Source organism: Sceloporus undulatus, chromosome 2, assembly GCF_019175285.1.
Source record: "Sceloporus undulatus isolate JIND9_A2432 ecotype Alabama chromosome 2, SceUnd_v1.1, whole genome shotgun sequence".
Taxonomy (NCBI): domain Eukaryota; kingdom Metazoa; phylum Chordata; class Lepidosauria; order Squamata; family Phrynosomatidae; genus Sceloporus; species Sceloporus undulatus.
In genome coordinates, this window is record NC_056523.1 from 20,227,939 (window position 1) to 20,248,823 (window position 20,885).

At 42.4% G+C, this 20,885-nt stretch overlaps 1 long non-coding RNA gene and 1 other non-coding gene across 2 annotated transcripts; both read right to left on the minus strand.

The window, feature by feature from the left end:
* Positions 1–3,247: 3,247 nt before the first annotated feature.
* LOC121924033 lies at positions 3,248–10,826 on the minus strand. Its single transcript, XR_006102512.1, has 3 exons — positions 10,721–10,826; positions 9,511–9,647; positions 3,248–3,366 (listed from the first exon to the last, which is right to left on the minus strand). It is a non-coding gene; the product is annotated as an uncharacterized LOC121924033 (long non-coding RNA).
* Positions 8,412–8,499, minus strand: TRNAY-GUA. Its single transcript is given in 2 exon segments — positions 8,412–8,447; positions 8,463–8,499. It is a non-coding gene; the product is annotated as a tRNA-Tyr (tRNA).
* Positions 10,827–20,885: the final 10,059 nt, after the last annotated feature.

Here is a 20,885-nt window from a genome sequence, read left to right on the forward strand (position 1 = left end):
TGACCTACAGAAGGATGCAAGGCTGAGTGGACATTGGATTCCCTGGGATTGTGGCTGTGAATGGCTGCAGTATAAGGCATTTAACCTCTGCACCATCAGGGCTCCCTACTTAAAATAAAAAATAAATAAATAAAATTTTTATTTATATCCCGCCCTTCCCACGATCAGGGCGGCTTACAACAAGTTAAAAACACAACACACCAAATACAACAGGTTAAAATACATAGGAATAAAAAGCCATAACAAACAAGCAAAAAAGCCCCATAGCCCAACCTCTTGGCCATGGAAGAGGAGGGAGGCCCACAGGATTTTTATTCGGGGAATGCCTGTTGGAACAGGAAGGTTTTTAGATCCTTCCTGAATTGGGCCAGGGTGGTAGCCGAGCGGAGCTCGGTGGGCAGCACATTCCAAAGGGCTGGGGCAGCCGTGGAAAATGCCCTCTGTGTTGTGGAGGCTAACCTAGCCCCAGGCACCTTCAGTAGCTGCTGCCCAGACGTTCTGAGGGTGCGAGGCGGAATGTACGGGGAGAGGCGGTCCTTTAGGTATCCTGGACCCAAGCCATTTAGGGCTTTATAGGTAATTACCAACGCCTTATATTGAGCTCGGAAGCAGATGGGCAGCCAATGGAGATCTTTCAGCACCGGGGTTATATGGCTGGTCCTGGGCGCACCAGTGACCAGCCGGGCTGCCATATTCTGCACCATTTGCAGCTTCCGAGTTTGGTATAAGGGTTGCCCCATGTAGAGTACATTGCAGAAATCCAGTCTCGAAGTTACCAGAGCATGTACAACAGTTTCTAGGTCCCTCCGGGCCAGGTATGGGCGCAGCTGGCGAATCAGCCGAAGCTGATAACAGGTGCTCTTGACCGTCGCATTCACCTGAGCAGTCAGATGAAGCGACGAGTCAAGAAGCACCCCCAGACTGCGCACGGAGTCCTTTACAGGGAGCGTGACCCCATTCAGGACAGGTGGAACCACCGCCATTCCTGGACCGGGAGAACCTATCACTAGTACCTCCGTTTTCTCTGGATTCAATTTGAGTCGGTTTTCCCTCATCCAGCCCATTACTGACTCTAGACAGGTCACGAGAGGAGAGACGCCATCCCCAGTCACTGCATCAGTCGGAGACATAGAGAAAATGATTTGGGTGTCATCAGCGTACTGATAACCCCGCGCCCCATGTCTCCGGATGATCTCTCCCAGCGGTTTCATGTAAATGTTAAATAGCATGGGAGACAGAATGGCTCCTTGAGGGACCCCAGTTTTAAGGGGCCTCTCATCAGAGCACACGTCTCCCAGCTGCACCATCTGGGACCTCCCGGAGAGGTAGGAACGGAACCACTGGAGCGCAGTGCCCCCGATTCCCACCTCTGCCAGGCGTCCCAGAAGGATACCATGGTCTATGGTATCGAAAGCCGCTGAGATGTCCAAGAGCACCAACAGGGACACGCTTCCCCTGTCGATGCTCAGACGGAGATCATCGACCAGGGCGACCATGGCCGTCTCAACCCCGTAACACACCCGGAAGCCAGTTTGAAATGGGTCCAGATAATCCGTTTCGTCCAAGACCGCCTGAAGCTGGATCGCAACCGCCCTCTCGATCACCTTACCCAAAAATGGAAGCAGCGAAACAGGCCGATAATTATTATGAACCAGGGGGTCGAGGGAGGGCTTTTTTAGGATCGGTTTTACAATGGCCAATTTAAGATCCGATGGAAATAGCCCATCCCTCAAAGATGTGTTAATTATCCGGCGTAACAATAGTGTTACCGCCGGTCCCCCCTGGGCCGCTAACCACGAGGGACAGGGATCAAGAGATCAGGTTGTTTTCCGAACACTTCCGAGGATCTTGTCCACATCCTCAGTACTCACCAACTCAAACTGATCCAGTTTAACATAGTCCACGGAGGCTCTGGACACTTCTACCCTAGGTTCTGCTGTAATGTCGGCGTTCAGACCTTCGCTTATACGAGAGGTTTTATCTGCAAAAAAGTCGTTAAACAGGTCACAGCAGGCCTTAGAAGGTTCAAGGATCTGGTTCAGGGCGGGAGGGAGCTGAGTTAGCTCTCTGACCACCCTGAACAACTCTGCCAGACGCGACTCCGCGGACGCAATACGAGCACCATAGAACGAGTTCTTTGTTGCTCGTATTGCCTCTCCGTAGTCCTTTAACAGTTGGTCTAGGAGAGTCTTGTCGTGTAAGCGAAGGTGTTTCCGCCAACGGTACTCTAGCCGTCGCAGAACCCGCTTCCTCACCCGGAGATCTTCCGTATACCAGGGCTTACATTCTGTATACCAGGGCTTACATTACTTCACCCCCTAGGCACAATTCTTATCCTATGGAGATTCAACTTGTAGCAAATGCTGCCAAGTACAGTAGGATTTACTCCTGCATAATAAAACCCACTGGGTGATCTTGGGCTGGTCACACTCTTTTAGCCTTAGAGGATGGCAATGGCAACCCCCCCTCTGAAGAAACCTGCCAAGCAAACCCCATAATAGGTTTGCCTTAGGAACACCATAAATTGGAAATGACTTGAAGGCACACTACAATAATAACACCTCTATAGGTGTGAGCTGCAGAGCTGTTTTCTCCAGATGATGTCAAATCAGATTTTAAATTTCTAGTGTTTATAACAGAGCAGACTAGCTAGATCAGTTGGCAGAGATTCTTAATTGCAGAGTTGTGGGTTCAAGCCCCACTTTGGCCACATAATCTTTTACATTTGCTGCTGTGTTTCTTAAGCTATATTTGTTACATAGTCAAACATGGATAAAATGATTTGAATGTTGGACTCCAGGAGACCAATGGTTGAATCCCTACTAGACCATGGAAATCTTATAATGACCTTCAGCAAATCACAGCCTCAGAGGAAGGCAATGGCAGACCTCCTCTTGCCAAGAAGACCCTGTGATAGGGTTGCCATAAGTCAGAAATGATTTGAAGGCACAGATGTATTCCTAGATGTTGTTTCTGTAACTGAAAATTTGGTACCTGAGGCAGAAGCAACATGGAAAGGATAGGATGGTTTTCCTCTACCACAAAAGAAGAGCAGTTCAACATGTTTCAACAAAACTTTTATTCAAAACACACACTATGTACATGTGAAATAAAACAACTGAATCAGGCAAAGCTCACATAAGTAAAAAAATATTTAAACATCCCAAAGACCACTTGAATGCTTCATCCAAAATGCATTGGGGTGATTTTTTTTTTCTTTGATCACCATGCACTTGTTACAATTCCCATTTTGGTGGCCAAACTTACAGATCGATACTTCTTGAACATGCTTGGATGAGGGATAGTTGGTGATGCAGGTTTATTTGCTTTCCCTCCTTTCACTCTGCTTTGCTGTTCATGCATTCTCTGTAAACAAATCCAGAGACAGCTGCTGTTTACCTTGCCTATTGTAGGCAGGCAAGACATCTACAAGAGGATTGGTTAGAGAAACATCTTGTACAAGGCATTTTGCCTTCTCTGCCAAAGTGTGCTGGTGCTCCACAAAACTACAAATTCCAAGATTCTGTAGAATGGAGCCATGGCAGTTCAAGTGGTGTCAAACTGCAGTATTTCCAGACTGTAGATGCACCCGAGATATTTTAAAAGCGGCTTAAAAGTGGGATGACAGAGGATTAACCTGGAGCATCCCTGCCAAATCGGGAGAGTTGTATTACCATCTTCTTTCCTACAACAACTTGCCTACAACTATTTGGGTAGCTCTGGGGTCAGAAGTGGACAGAAGTTAGATCTAGATCTATTGGCCGATATCTAGGTAGTTGCAGTAGATGACCAAGCTTAATTGTTTAATTATGGCAATCACAAAATAATTCCCTTATAAATAATTATAACTGCTGAGATGAGGGACAGGAGGAGGAGGACCTCGTAACTACCAGGAGTGGATTTTTGTGGCGCTCCACTAGTCAAAATCAGAGCTGGCTAGGGGATTCTGGAAGTTGCCAACAAAGCCACACAGTGGGCCCTTGGTATCCATTGAGTTTTGGTTCCATGACCCCTATGGATACCAAAATCCGTGGATGCTCAAGTCCCATTAAATACAATGGATAGTAAAATGGTGACTCTTATATAAGATGGAAAAATCAAGGGTTGCTTTTTGGAATTTATATATATTTTTGAACGTTTTCAAGCCGTGGATGCTTTAATCCCTGGATAAAGAATCCGTGGATATAGATGGTGAACTGTATGACTTTTCTGAATTCAAATCAAAGCAAACTGTTGGGCTCAGAAATGTTTGCACTGCTCTGGTGGATCAGGATTCTAGTCAAAATTAAGGACTAGATCCTGCACAGCTGAAGTTGGCCTGCCCTAAAGAGGATTAATTAGTCCTGTCTAAATGGGTACATGCAGCCTTGTCATCATGGCAATCCTCTTTCTATTTATAAGACATCGAAAATGGCTCAGCAATTCTGTATAACATGTGCACAAAATGCAATTCCTTACTTGGTGGCTTTCAGTCTAAAATTAGGTAGGAAGTGGTAGATTTCCAACTCGATCCTGGGTTGATTTGGAATTAAGTCCTTTTGTGGCAAGTACTCCCAGCCCCAGGTAAGTATGCATAGGGAGTGCACCTATGAGAAATCATAATTGTTTCGCTAGGGCAGGCCAAGACCCAAGGCCCATTTAATCTCTCTTATCAGCAGCTGGATGCTTCTGGCCCTTAAAAACAAACATGATCGTTTAAAAAAAGAGGGTGTGGAAGAAACAAGCCCTGTTCCTCTATAACATTTATGGTTGCCAGGTCTCAGGGCCTGCCCCAGAGTCTCCAGTTTTCATGGGTTACCTCTAAGGAGACAAGGGTGCATATTCTCTAATTTTGCTGGACTCAGTTTAAGGCAAGAGGGACAAGTCATGTGTAACTCTGCAGCTCACCCAGTAGACCAGCAGTTTACAACTGATTTGCTGTGGCTTGCAAAGCTTCTCCAGGGAGTCTGGGGATTTACTATGTATTTATTTTATTTTATTTTATTAGTTTACTTAAAATAGTAAAAAGTTTTAAAAATTACAACATACAAAATTTAAAACATATATGTTTAAAAATAATCTAAACCCGACTTTGCAAATCAGCCAGCTGAACTCACTTTGGGTCTACTCTGCTCTACATCTCTACCTTCTGGCTAGAAGCAAGTAGACTAGATGAAATTTCCCTTGTCCCATGTCCTTCCATGTAAGAAGGCATAATACAAGTTAAGTCTCCCTTATCTGCAGTGCTTGGGACCAAAAGTGTTTGGAATGTCAGATATTTATTTGTTTGTTTGTTTGTTTTGGATTTGGGAATATTTGCATATACATGAGATATCTTGGAGAGGTCCCACCCTGAAAATTATTTATGTTCCATGTACACCTTATACACATAGCCTGAAGGTAATTGTATACATAGCATTGTAAATAATTTGGTGCATGAAACAAAGTTTCTGTACCCTAAACCAATTTGGGCATTTTTGAATTCTGGAATGTTTTAGATTTTGGAATTGCAGATAAGGAATACTCTACCTGTACACCCTCATTTAACTTTGATTTGGTATAACAGTCACTTTAGCTAACATTTCTCTTAATTTCCAAAAAGGAAAGTGCTCTCTCTCTCTCTCTCTCTCTCTCTCTCTCTCTCTGAATGACAAGCTATGAGCAACTGTGAGTGGTAGTACTTAATGCATAATACTTAATGACATCACCACGGCTGTCCCTTGATCTCAGGGTCCCCCCCCCCCCCCCGAAACCTTAGGGTCTGGGATGCTCCTGAAATGGCAACCCTAATCATAATGTTTCTTCAGCTATCAGATGTAGGGGATAGACTGCTCCCCTCTACCATGTGCCAGAGATGAGTACCATACTCTTTTGTTTATTTATTTTGTTTCTGTGTGGCGTTTCTCCTAGAAAGGGATCCAAGATGGTTCATAGATAAAACTGGCAACCATTATTCTTTCCTGTAAGCTCTCTGGGGATTGGCAGCAAATGGCTCAGGGATGGGCACCAGTCCATGAACCACCACTCCTTTATAACACTTGTAATTCTATGTAATTATCATAGGCCCAGGAGGGGAAATCTGTGGCCTTCCAGATGTTGGATTGCAGTTCCCAACATCCCAGGCCAGCATAGCCAATGCTGAGGATCGATGCGAGTTGCAGCTCAACAAGAATTAAGTGATAATTTGCAGGGGTAGCTCTGTTACTAAATTTACTATTTAGTAAATTCAGACAAAAATCCACCAAACAGTGATACCTTTATTGGCCAACCGAAATGCACAATATACTTGTTGCAAGCTTTCGAAGCTCCACTGGGTCTTCATCAGGCAAGATGTTACATGCCAAATAGGAGAAAAATTGGAGATGTTAGTAAGATGTCTGCATTTTGTTGTTTCTGTCCTTAGTTAAGATGGTATGGAGAGGATATCTTTAGCAGGCTGGCCCCTCCTTCTCTGACCATACAGTAATTGGGCAAAGTCCAGGAAATTTAAAATCCACCTGCAGTCCAATTTCCTGGACTTTGCCCAATTGTTGTATGGCCAGAGAAGGAGAGGCCAGCCTGCTAAAGATACCCTCCCCATACCATCTTAACTAAGGACAGAAACAACAAAATGCAGGCATCTTATTAACATTTCCAATTTTTCTCCTGTTTGGTTTGTAACATCTTGCCTGATGACAAAGCCAGTGGAGCTTTGGAAGCTTGCAAAAAGTATATTGTGCATTTCGGTTGGCCAATAAAGGTATCGCTGTTTGGTGGATTTTTGAGTGACAATTTGTTCCATATCAATGCTGTTTTCCATAGCCTAAATGGGGTGGGTGGGAATGGTGCAGCTGTCTAGATGTAGTTGGATTGTAACTCCCATTAACCCTAGCCCACATAGCCAATGGTGAGAAATGCGGGAAGCTGCAGATTGACAGCATCCAGAAGGCCACTCAAGTACCACCACTGATCATTCCCAACTAGAAAATTCCCTTTGAATTGAAGTTAATGTGGTAAATTCTGGAATCTGAGATCCTCCTCCAAAAAAGGAGTTTTCCCTCAGTGAGGTTAGTCCATGGTTATTCTGATTTTGGTGAGGTTGCCCTTCCCTAGTCTTTGGCCCTTGTTATAATTATCTTCATCCCTCTCTCGCTGTTCCTCCTCTGTTACTTATTTTGCTCACCTTGGGTTTTGTTCTGTTTGCCTCCAGATGTTCAGGGCCTCATGAAGTTTCCCACAGACAAAAAAAAAAAAAAGGCAACAACTGGCAAGATCAAAGAGACCTTTCTGGTGTCTGTAAATGGAAAGTGGGAAGGCAGTGGCTTTTCTGAGCTTCAGATTTCGCTGTTGGAGATCCAAGGTATGTGCAGGGAACCCTGTTCTCTGCAAGGGGAGGGTGCACTGCAACGCAAACAGCTTGCAAGTACAGGTTGTAGCAGTAGGATTGAGCATTAGAACGGCATAAAGATGCAAAATAGCCCTAATATTTAAGCCTTAAAGAGGTGAACAAGTAAAAAAATCAATTCAGCTAAAGCAAGGTTGGGCTGTTGTGATCCTCCAGATGGTTTTGGCTCATAACTCCCATAAGGCAGCAAAGCAAACAGTCAAGGATAATGAGAGATTCGGTCCTAAAAGATCTGGAATGCCACAGCTGTATACTCCTAAATGAAAAGGATCTTCATACAGATTTGAATGCCCAGCAGATTTCTTTTACAGATCTCTCAGCAATTCTCAGTCTTTGGTTCGCCAGATATTTTGGATTTAAAACCCCAGCATCCCTAGAGCTTCTGTGAGGTGATGTTTATTTGATTGCTGGCATGTGTTACAGCTGAACTTGCAGAAATGCATATCGATGTGGATCCATAGTGTGAATAACAAACCCGTAATGTGTTATTCAGGTCATTCTCATTGTTCTGCTTAAAAAAAAAAGTCATCTGAATGACCCCCTAAGATGTTCTGCATCTAAAAATGTATACAGTGTGCCCGCATCATATGCGGGTGCCTTTTACGCGGCTTTCAGTTTACACATCATGCATGAGCCCCATTATTTTCAATGGGACTCCAGCATATGCACTATTTGCCTTACGCAGAGGGGTCTGAAATGGATCGTAGCGTAGTATGGGATGCTGTTAAAAGGCATTCACGTGTTGCTGGTTTGAATCCAGGCTGAAGAACAAAGTTGTTTCTCAAATAAAAAAAAAAACGGTCTGAAAAGAACATTCTTTTCAGACATGCCTGCAATACTTAAGACACTTCTGCACCTTTGTAAATGAGCTTTTTTGCAATCTTATTAGTTAGATTAGAAGGCTGACGATAGATTCTGTGTACATTCTGTCCAATTTGACATTGTAGGCTCATTTAAGCACCAGTTCATTTCACCATCACATATAGAAATACCTTCTGGCACTGTGTAATTTGTCGGTTATTTTTGGCAAAAAGAAACAAAACATCTGTCCTTCGAGCCGGAATCGAACCAGCGACCTAAGGATGACTTTGGTAGCACACTACAGTCCTCCGCTCTACCAGCTGAGCTATCGAAGGAACAAGCCTAAGGTGTGGTGTCAATCCTTTTAAGTTTGGGTGTGGCACCAGTTAGGTGTGGAACTAGATATTTAGTTGAATATTTCCTTTTAAAATCCTCCCTAGCCTGATGTTTCTCAGCCAACAGACCAAAAACCTAAAACAATGGGGTGGATAGATGTGTTCTCAGGACACCTCCTTAACATCAGGTAAACAGAAAGGACAAACACTGGCTCCATTGAGATATGTGACACTTTCAAACTGTCCCTTCCCAAAGGTCCCCCGGGGTAAGATGTCATTGGTTACATGAGACGAAATATATTCTTCAGCATCCCTTTTGCTTTTTTGCTTGTAGTAGGTAACCTGGTCTGATGCAAGGCCAGAGTGGGCACATTTTGGGGTTGGAGGCTAATAATCCATTTCTATGAGATAGGGACTTGTCAGTGACAGTCCTTAGGATCTGGAAATCCCTTCCTATCGAGGCTGGAATGGCCCACACCTTGCTGGAAATGGAAAAAGAAGAGGAAAACAGAGGTCACATTCTTATTATTGAAAATGCAAAAAAATGGTAGCTTTAATTAAAATTCTGCTTCCATATCCTGAAGGTAAACATCTATCCGTTTCTAAAAGGAAGCCTTGTCCAAATTCATAACGAACAAGGCAAAATCAGACTTGTTTCTTTGACAGCTCACTTGGTAGAGTAGCGTAGTATGGGATGCTGTTAAAAGGCATTCACGTGTTGCTGGTTTGAATCCAGGCTGAAGAACAAAGTTGTTTCTCAAATAAAAAAATCACATATTTTTGTTTCTCTCAGTAAAAATGCATATGGCCTGGAGAATATTACAGTAAATTTCTCAAGGTTTTGAGCAAATGTACTAATTTGGCATTGGGATTAGCAAATTTCCACTCCTTTTGAATTTCAACTCCTTTTTCAAATGACTGTTTGTGAATTGGGTGCTGATAATGACAACATGAAAATAAAGGTGTTCTATTAATCACCGATGTCACTGGACTTATCTGAAAGGTATTCACCTGATTACATTCCAGTCACAGCTTGAAGTTGGAACAGTCTCTGAGGCTTGCAGGGCATGGGGGAAGAGACCTATCTGTATTTTCAACTGAAAGTGTGGAAAATGTAGTCTTCCAAACAGGGTGACCAGACGTCATAACTGCAAAGGAAGAAAAGGCACCGCAAAATGTAGGACATTCAAGAAAAATGAAGAGCATGACCAAATAAAACTAAAAACACTACTATAAATGTAAATTCATGCCTTTTTAGTTATACTCAAATGGAGGACGTTTTGAAATTCCTCCAGGACAGAAGACTGAAATGTAGGAAGTGTCCTGGAAAGGAAGGACTGTCCTCCTAGGAAAACAGAAATTTGGAAGGATCCAGACTTTCCCCCTATTTTCAGTGAGGACAGGATGCCAGATTTCTCAAAGGGAAACAGCAAACATGGTGTTATTCAATGTGCTTCTTAATAATGCTAAAAATGTGAAGCATTTTGGAATTCTTCCTGGACAGAAAGTTGAACTATATGTACAACATGTCCTGGAAAAGGAGGACATCTGGTGGCCCCAAGCAAAATGAATACACTGCCCTTCCAAATGACTCACATTCCCTTGGAATTGTCTCCTGCCCCTTCTCTTTGGATGCCTGAGCTGCATTTCTAAATGCTCAACTGAAATGTTAAGTTACTGCAATACTGGAAACTTGGAGATTGAAAGAATTTTTTTTGGAGGGGGGCAGAATTCTTATTTAGGGGGCTATGCCCTCATTATGCCCTCCCCCTATAGCCATATTCCTAGTTATGGCATGGTGTTTCCACAGAGTATGTGCATTATGCAGTTCTGCTCGTGGTGGAGAGTGCCAACTGCTTACAGCATTGTTTGGCTTAGTGCAGGTTGGCAGGTTAGGGCTTGGTTGGATCAAGTAGCAGGATATGGGACCCTGCTCCTCCAGGGCAACACTGGCTCTGATTTAAAGCCAGGTGCAGAGAGCAGAAAGGAACTGCTTGACACAGGCTCACTCTTCCTTTTTCCCTCATACAACTATCTCTGATGAGCAACTTCGCTGTATATCTTTTTCCTTAGGAGTTGAGCCAGCTGGCATTACTCAATTACTATTTTTCCACTGCAGGGCAAGAGTACTGAAAACAAACAATAAAACCAGGTGGGCCAGAAAGTGCTCAGTTGAACGATCCAACATGTAGTTAAATATGTAAATAACTGACATGATCACCTGTGTGTTTTAATTTTTGCAAATCTCCCGAGCCTTGCATCCTTGTGACCTAGTAGGTACAGCATACATGGTAAATCCAGGAGAAATTAGGACAGGAGAGGGAATCATACAGCCTTCCAAATGTTGCTGGACTGCAGCTCTCAGAACTCCACCCCATTGGCTATGTTGGCAAGAGCTGCTGGGAGATGCAGTTCAGCAACAGTTCAAGGGCATGATAGAACTACAAAATTAGAAACAGCCAACCCACACACCCATGAAGGATCTGTAATGCAAGATAAAGCTGTGGTATTCCTTGCTATTGGCTGTCCAATCTCTGCTTAAATTCAATTAAATTTTTGGACTATACATAAACAGAATTGAATTTAATCCAACATATAACTCTGGAGACCAGGATTCAGTTCCTCGCTTAGCCATGAAAGCTACTGGGTGACTGTGGGCAAGTCACATGCTCTCAGCCTCAGGGGAAGGCAATGAGAACTCCTCTGAACAAGTCTTGCTAAGAAGACCCCATTATAGGTTCAACTGAAAGTTGCCATAAGTCGGAAACATTAAACAAGAAACCTAGCACATACTTTCCCTGGATTTCCCTGCCCCTCCTCATAGCCTCCTTCCCCCAGAAGAGAGGTGTGGTGTTAGTGACTCATGGCCTGGAGACCATGGACTGTTACTTAAACTTTTTTTCACTGTCCCTGCAATGGGAAAGCAAACAGCAAGTCATACTGGATGCAATCAGCCAATACTCCAGCCAGAAACTAAATCTTGAGGTTGGACACAGTTGGGTTGAGTCAATAGGGTCATGGAGTGGCCAAAAACCCCAATGCAATTCTGGACTGCATCAACAGGAGTATAGCGTCAAGATAAAGGGAAGTAGTAGTACCACTATATTCTGGTTTGATCAGATCTCAGCTGGACTACTGTGTCCAGTTCTGGACACCACAATTCAAAAAGGATGTTGACAAGCTGGAACATGTCCAGAGGAGGGCACCAAGATGATCAAAGTCTGAAAACCAAGCCTTATGGGGAATGGCTAAATATATTTAGCTTGGAGAATACAGGGACGTAGCTAGGATTTTAGGAAGGGGGGGGGGTCCAGACTAAGTGCCACCATTATAATGGTCTTGGGTGTAGCGGCGCAGCAGCACACACCATTCATTTTTCTAATGGAAGGGGGGGTCTGGACCCCAAGAAACCCCCCCCCTTGGCTACGTCCTTGGAGAATAGAAAAATTAAAGGTGACATGATAGCATCTTTAAATATGTGAAGGGATGCCATGTGGAAGATGGAGCAAGCTTGTTTTCAGCTGCTCTTGCGAGAAGAACATGAACCAATGGATGCAAACTCCAAAAAGAAGAAAGAAAAGAAATTCCACATAAACATTAGAAATAACTTTTTTACTGTAGGAACTGTTCGACAGTGAAATGGACTGCTTTGGAAGGTATTGGATTCTCCCTGAATGAAATTGTTCTTTAGCCTACAAATTTCTACCTTTGCACAGAGTAAGACCTTGAAAATCATGTTTCGTGCCAAGAGAAAGGTGCAATACAAATTTAACCAATTAATTATTTAATTTGCACCTTGAAATCTTTTATTTGCTGTGTTACCATTTCCTGTGGTCACCTGGCCTGCCCCTTTCCTTTGGATGTTTACAACTGTATTTCTACATGTTTGACTGATAGTTTAAGTTACTGGACTGCTAAAAAATTGGGGACTGAAAGAAAATGTTGCAGGGCAGAATTCTTAGTTGAAGGACAGTGGCCTCATTTTGCCTTTCCAAAGTTGCCCCCTCTTTCTCATGCCAAATTGGTTCCCTACCTTTGATTTAGATTACAGGTCGGTTGCATATGGGCTCAAGGCTGGTTTTGTGGCACTATGCACCTCTGGATTCTTGGGTTTTGGGGGTGTTTTAGCAAACAAAGGTGAACTGACATTCCTGGAAACCTCCAAGAGTGGTGGTTAATCTTTTAAATAGGTTGCTCATGGGACTCTCCTGCAAGATTTAACAACATAAACAGTTTTTCAAAACCCAGAAGTATACATGTCCTGTATTCTTTACCCATCCCCAAGGATCTCATCAATTTGCAGCCGTTTGGGTTTTCCAACCAAACATCTACTGTTTTAATGAGTCAGGTCTCGTGCTCATATTTATACAGGTGCACCAACTCTTTTTCTGAAGCACAGCTGCTAATAAACAAGCAGACAAACCTTTCCCCTGGGGGTCTTAGGTAATTGCTCTCAAGATGTTTCCTCACAAATATATCAGTTGTGAGACACTGACTGATGAAATGTCAGGCTGCAGCACACAACTTTCTCTTGGCCAGGATTTCTCTGTTCAGTTCTTCAGGTCAGGGCCCTCCAAACTTCTACTCTAACCTTGGAAAAGCTACTCTTTTGGAGCCCAACACTGAGAATCCCTGTGCCAGCATGCAGGAAGGGGGATTCTAGGACCTGTAATCTGAAAGAGTTACTTTTCCATCTTTGTAACAGATGCATCAGAGAAGAATAAAATTAGTACAATTCTTCAAACATTTCTGATCTCTCAGAGGTACTTTTGTACTCATGTTCCTGAGGCATCTTGTTAGCTACTGCAGGAAGTGAATGTTGGAGTAGGTTGTTGTTGTTGATGATGATGTTGTTGTTGTGTGCCTTCAAGTCATCTCTGACTTATGGCAACCCAAAGGCAAAACTGTCACAGGTTGGGTTTTGTTGTTTTTTTTTGGCAAGATCTGTTTAGTCAGGGTATGGCATTCTGAGGCTGAAGAGAATATTACTTGCCCAAAGGTGATTATCACTTGGGGACGGCATTAGGACGGGATCGTTCCCGTGTCCTTATCCCGTCTTTGATTGTGATTCTGTGAAAGGCTTTCAGGTCAAAGTGCTATTGTGCCATCATTGAAACAGCATTGTATTAGTGTGAACTCCCTTTAATGCAAAATGCCAGGCCATGCCACTTCAATGATGGGACAGTGATGGGATCTGCACGATGTTGTTTGAAAGTCTTTTGTGCAACCATGGTCAGTCACACTTTCCAGATGGGATAATGTCCAGATAAGCGTGACATCATATGGAAATGTTCTTACAATCTCACTACGAGAACAAGAAAAGGACGGGACAAGGATGTTTCATCCCCTGTCTGTTAATCTCCTATGTCATCCAGCAGGTTTTCATGCCTGAGCAGGGATTTGAACTCAGGTCTCCCAGAGTCTAGTCCAAGCAACTTTTTAATGATGCTTGTTTTTAATCTGTATTTTGATTTAATGTGTATCATGAGGTATGTTCTGAAAAAAGTAGGGTAGATATATATATATATAGAGAGAGAGAGAGAGAGTAACACACACACACACACACACACACACACACACACACACACACACAATAATATAATAATTAGATTGTAAATATTAGGCCAAGAGTTCTCAGAAAGAACTCCTAGGTCCTTTTCCACTGGCAACTTCCATAACATGTTAAAAGAAGAGGTAATTTACAGTTATTAAGAATTAATCAGGGAAAACTCTGATCCTTTTTGCCCCAGGTGGCAATCTTAGCCAGCAACCATGTGGGAGGTCAAATGGAGACTTACCGGGATCCTGCAGGAGATTGGTATGTGGATTTGGGCCTGAGGCGCTTACCCTACAGTCATAGATAAGAGCTAGTGGTTTTATTCCCATGGGAATGTGCTGCAGAACTGGGCCAAATCCCTACTTGACACTTGCAGAGCATAAAGCTCCAGCAGCATACTTATGTTAGCGATCTGGAGAGGAACAGCTATGCCTTCTTCCTTGGCCATTTAAAAGCATGCAGATGGCAATGGGTCACACCTCATGGCTACTCAATATCTGGGGCAGAGTTGTGCTTTGGCCCTGCCCAGCTGCTCTTGCACTGCTGATGAAGAGGGAACAGCTGTTGCCCTCCAGATCTTCACAAGAGTTGTAGCTGTGCTTTCTCCCCAGATGCATAGCTATTAGATAGCGTCGGGGTATGTGTCTGTCCTCCTGGACACTGGCTGAATACTGGGATGTGCCCCAGAATCATCCAACCTGCTACTTTGCAGCAGAGTAAAAGGCATTGTGCATAGAGGTACTGGATATCTCCTTGCACAATACCTGGAAAAGTACTTATACTGGTGTAACCACCATAGTAACCACCAAGAGGATTCTGGTCTTAGAGAAGAAACTGAAGCTAGGCTCCTGGTAAAAGATCTGAAGACAGAATATGCTGGCTGGGGGAATCTGGGAGCTGCAGAGCCACAAATATTTTCCCCCAAGCTCAGATACATTTTATAGCTCTAAATCTGCTTCTGAATCAAGAGAGTGACATCAGTGCCTTCTCCAGTCTTGTTACTTTCTTACTGGTCATCCATAAGTCACCTGTTGGGATCTAGTTTGTTAGAGCAGTTGGGAAAGGAGTCAGATGACAGGACTCAGAAAAGATGAATAGGAGAAGTCACATCTGCTAGGTTTTTTGATCATGCAGCAGAATTAAAGGCAGAATGTCTGGTTTTTGGCAGACCAAAGCAATAGAACAAAGGGTACAATTTGACCAGCTGTGTGGGCAGGGGCAGACCTCACGTTTGCAGATGTGAAATTTGAAGATAGAGAAATTGGAATCTGGTGGAAAAGACATATACTTAGTATGTAAAAAAAATGCTGCGCCCTGGAATTGGTTTTGAGTGCTTACAATGAACGGAGCTGACAGTCTTTTTGTACAAAAATCCATGCCTGATTGCTCTACATTTTGTTCATTTCAGCAATATAATTTACACATGCAGATGAATAGTCATTTGGTTGCTGCTGTTGTGAAACAATTGGAAGTCTGAAATCCTTGTCTGTATACTGCAGATCACCCAGAATTCTACCAGTAGATTCAGGTCTTCTTTTTGTCCATTTGTGACAAAGTGTACAGGGTTTTTTGACAGCTTGCTATCAGCAAGTTGGCAGTCATGAACTGCACATCTGGGGTGTCAAGTTAGGTCTCCTCTTCCCATCAAGAATTACTTCTGGAACATAATTTTAAAGTACTAGAGGTAGTTCTCAACCAAGATATGTGGTTCCTTTACTTATCCAAGCCTTTCTATATGAAACGGATGGTAAAAGAAAGATACAAAGCTATAAATAACACCATTAAGCACAGGTATTCGTATCATTATATAGTTGTATAATGCAAGTAATTCTCTTATGCTCATATAGCAAAATACAAGTACAAGTTGACTCACCCGTATCCAGAATGCCAAAATACTCCAAAATCCAAAATTGTCTACATACAAGTACAGGTTGAAGTGGGTTGACATATTGACACTTTATGGTTCATTGTAGTAAAATATTAGCTAAGTTTCATTTCATAGGCTACCAGCCAGATCTAGCTTAGGTTAGTGACAGATTTTCTGGCAAGGAAAAACCGTGCATTTGTGCTCTGGTTTGACTATTATATCAGGTTGCCCACCAGATGTTGCTGGCTTTCCCAGGTTTCAAAGCCACATGTCCCTGGTTTTAATAGTCTTTAAAGCCCACTTTTCAATATTTAGTAGACACAATGCTGGTTTATACTTTAGTTTCATAAAAGAATTACTATGTTAGCAGGATTAATGTGTTAATGCAGCTGCCTAGATTAATTGGACTTGTGTCTTTGTATGAACGATCTTTGATGTCTCCTGTATGCACTTATACAAAAGTGTACCCATTCCAGATTCGTGGTACCAACTTTGGACAACTTCCTAGTTCCCCTTCTTTCTTATTTTTTTAAGGAGGAAGGCCATATATCTCATCTGTTAGTCTCCTGAGCATCTTTGAGAGGAGGAGGAGTACTGTGGGTCACGGTTTCATGGATCTAACTGGCTTCTAAAGAATTTTCTAATTCAGGTTGTCTGAATTATTATTGTGCAATATTTACCACATATCTCTGCTACAGAAGAATGAATGAGACAGAGAACCAGTCACAGGGAATGAAATACCTGAGATATAATAGACCTGTTCTTGTTTTGATGTGTAGAATTGTCCAGGAGTATGTTAAAAATATGGTGTGAAATTAAAACAGTGCTCAGATGGCATTGACAATGCATGGTACCTGCTGAACAATATCCGGGCCAGAGTCAAAGATGTGGAGAAGAATCCAAACATTCTTTGGTATCGTGTTGATCCCTCAGAATGGAAAGTCTGCTGTACATCTGTATTACAAAGCACTGAAAGCGGTAAGTTTGTCTGTGTGTGTCTTTTGAACAGAGTTTTGGAAAGGTGCCACATCTGGAAAGCCACACAAGTCCTTCAGAGTTTTCCTCCATAACATATTTATAGTTAGCATTTATCATTCATTGTACTGCCCAGTGCTTAGTCTTTGAGGGTGATGGAGCCAAATTGAAGATCTCAAATTCTGGGCAGCCGATATAAGAGGAAATGGTCTTTCAGATACTCTGTCCCCATGTGGCTTAGAATTTTTAGGCGAACGTCAGCACTTGAAATTTTGCTTAGATGCAGACTGGAAGCTACTTCAGTTGGTCTGAACTAGGGATAAATCAGCAAACCCTTAGACTCATAGAGTTGGTGGGAGGTCTTGTAGGTCAACTGATGCAACCCACTAGTGCCCTCTGTCTGGTCAGCTCAATGCTGAGAAGCACCACCATACTTTCAGAAACCCATCATTCTGTAGATGTGAGTCCAGACACACATTCCCATCTTATCTGCACACATTTGTCTGAATTCTACAAGAACAGGCCCATTGAATCAACTGTTTAATGGTGAATAAACACTTATGTAAATCCCATGAATTCAGCTTGGCATAATGGTTTGAGTGTTGGCCAATAACTCTGGAGACCAAGATTTGATTTCCCACTCGACTGTGAAACTCACTGGTTGACTTTGGGCAAGTTGCATGCTCTTAGTCTCAGGGGAAGGCAGTGGCAAACCTTCTCTGAACAAATCTTGCCAAGAAAACCCCACAATGGGTTCCTCTTAGGGTCACCCATAAGTCAGGAACAACTTGAAGGCAAACAACTACAAGTTTACTTGGGTTTATTTCAGGCCATTATGCCCAATGTAGAAAACGTTCAGAATCTAGAAATCCTTATTCTTATGGGACTAGAGCACATAGTTTCCTTTCTTGTTTCGGCCTGTCAATTGTTAGACCCATGTTTGGTGGAATAATCCCATTTTGGAAAGGAAAGGCATAATCTGCCAGTGCAGTAACTTCAAATAACCATGTCTCTGCTTGTATCTGCCAGATAGAAGATGACTTGGAGAGCTCAGACTGTAACTATGTGCTTGAAAAATACGATGCCTTTTCTGTCAAGGTGCAGAACATTCCCGCCATTTTGTTATTATAAATGGGTGGTGCTTAGCAAGTAAATCATGGCATGTATTTACTTCTTGTTCTCTTTTCTACATAATTGCATCAGTTTCTGGGACTGAGTGCTAAATTTATTAATACATGCAAAACACAGAACTGACACTGCTCTGTAATTTAATTTTTCAATACAGAAAATACCCTCTTGCTCACTCAGTACATGTTTATTTGTAGTCCCATTGCATTAGGCTTTGAAAGGAGAGAAAAAACTACACTATATAGAGTATAAATTCTGCATAATGTTATGCATCCCAAGAGAATTAATGGAGTTACTGTTGTCAGCATTTGCTTCGATTTTGTGTTCCTGCATGGCAGAGGGTTGGACTGCATGTCCCTTGTAGACTCTTCCATGTCTATGGACATTACTACATTTAAACTCCAATTACACCAGGAAAGAAGTGGCATTTGCCATACTTATCACACGACAACATCTCCAACTTGTAGCTGCTCTGTCCTTGACCCATACCTTTTCATTGACAAGGAAAACCTGTCAATGACCCAGCAAGCCTGCAAGTCCCCCGGTGTGAAATGCTGCTCCCGGGGCAGTTGCGCAATTGTGAGTCATGAGGTGTCAGTGTCCCCTGGATTACTCAATTACCTTTATTTTTTTTCTATGCCTTTAATTTCTTTCTTTTGACTTTAGTTGCGGTAGAGCTAAAACATGGGGGAGGGGGTGGATAAACCTAAAGGCATGCTGGATAGGGCATAAGGCAGGGAGTGGGGTTAAGGGAGAGTCAGAAAAAGAGCCTCAGTTGTGCAAATGAGAGGAGAGGTGGTGATGGCTCCCTTGAAAGCAGTGTCTTCCCATTTTACTTTTAGTAGTATGGCCGCTGCAAGAACAGGGCTCATGCAGAAGACTCTGATGATTCTATGAAGAAGGATTCAACTGCTGGTCCATTTGTCAATGGAATAGGGAGGAGTTAATATCTTGTCATTTGCCCTACAGAGCAAAATGTTTTGGGCCAAGGCTTCCAGCCCTCTTACCATATGGAGTCAGCCCTCCATATCTATAGATTTTTTTAATCCATGGATTCAAGCATCCATGGATTGAAAATATTTTAAAAACATATAAATTCCAAAAAGGAAACCTTGATTTTGCCATTTTATATAAGGGACACCATTTTACTGTGCCACTATATTTAAAGGAACGAGATCCACAGAATTTCATATCCACTGGGGGTCCCGGAACCAAACCCCAGCGGATACTAAGGGCCCACTGTATATACCATAAACAGAACCAAGCCTTTTAAAGCTCTGGATTGGAGAGCACAATTAGTCAGGAAAAGTGTGAATTAAAAGGTTTGCCTTTAACGGGCTCCTAAAACATGACACATTTGGCACCTACTCAATCCGGGGATGGGGGAGATATTAAACAAGTGGCCACCACCGGGAAGGCTGGGTTCCATGTTGTTACCAGAATGCAATTGCAGCTGGCAGAACCACCAGCAAAGCTACTTCTGATTTTAGGGAAGGATTCTGAGCCTCCTGGCTATTTGCAGGTCAAATGTAGCAGAAATAGGATCCATTGGCAACTCTAAGATTCCCGACAAAGTTGTTGGGAAAGGTATAATAGAAGTGAATCACAAGAATAGGAGAATATCTCTCCAGTCTAAAGAATAGAAGAGTGGGAGCATCTTTGGTGATCATTTTGTAAAAATGCAACATTCTACAGCAGATTTCTAGTTCTGGCTAATGGAAAGAATTTATAATAACAAATAATATATTTTAAAGAAAAAAGAGGTGGAATGGATTCTAAAATTAAAATCCCTGGTGCCTTCAGGTCTAAATGAAGATTTGGACCTTCAATCTTTAATTTGAATGTAATAGAGAAAGATTGTATTACAACATATGTATGGATATGATTGAAACATAATGACATGACTACTGAGTAATCACCTGGAGAGATTACATCAGATGTCCCTCTGTCTCATTCCAAGACATATTGGTTATGCCTTTTCAAGGTCCAGCTGGAATATATGCTGCAGTTTCTGTTCCCTTTAATCTTCATAGTCCCATATTTTGGAGAGTGTTCACAACTCCATTGATTTCTTTTAAAGGGTACAGTATGTATAATTCTGAAAAGAACAATATGGGTATTTTTTATGTTACAGTTCACTAAGTGTTGTTCATTGAGTGTTGTTCTGTCTTTTTAATAATTATATTATATGTGTATTTATATTTATTTTCAGCCACTGAAGGCCTTTCGCATTGTGGCCGAAAGGTGTTAGGCTTTTTAAACACTGAATAAACAGTTGACCATCCTAGAGCACTTGGAGCTTGCCTCTCCTTTGTTTCCTCCTTATATAAAATAGCAAAATCAAGGTTTGCTTTTCAGAATTTGTGGATTATTTTCAAGCTGTGGACAATTGAATCCATGGATAAAGAATCCATGGGTATGGACGGCCGACTGTACCTGCTATTGCTGATGTTATTATATTTGATGTTATGAATTTGATGTTTGATGTTACAAATGAGAACGATACCTGTATACATGTTTTTAAGGTTGTAGATATTTTGAATAAAGATATTTTTTTAAAAAAACTGTAGCAGTAATAACCTATCTGATCTTTTCTTGACCTCTAGGTACGATGAGATCATTAGGGGGCTTTGATACATTGCTGAATGCTGTTCACCAGTCCCTGCCATCTGCTACCATGAGATTCAACAGCACTGTTGTGGAGATCCTCAGGGAAGGAGACATGGTTTCAGTGTTTCACCATCCTTTGGACTCCACAGACTCATCAAGCACCATCATGGCTATTTATGTCATTATCACCTCCACAGCAGAATCCACATGTCTCATTCGCTTCCACCCAGCCCTCTCACCTACCAAGAA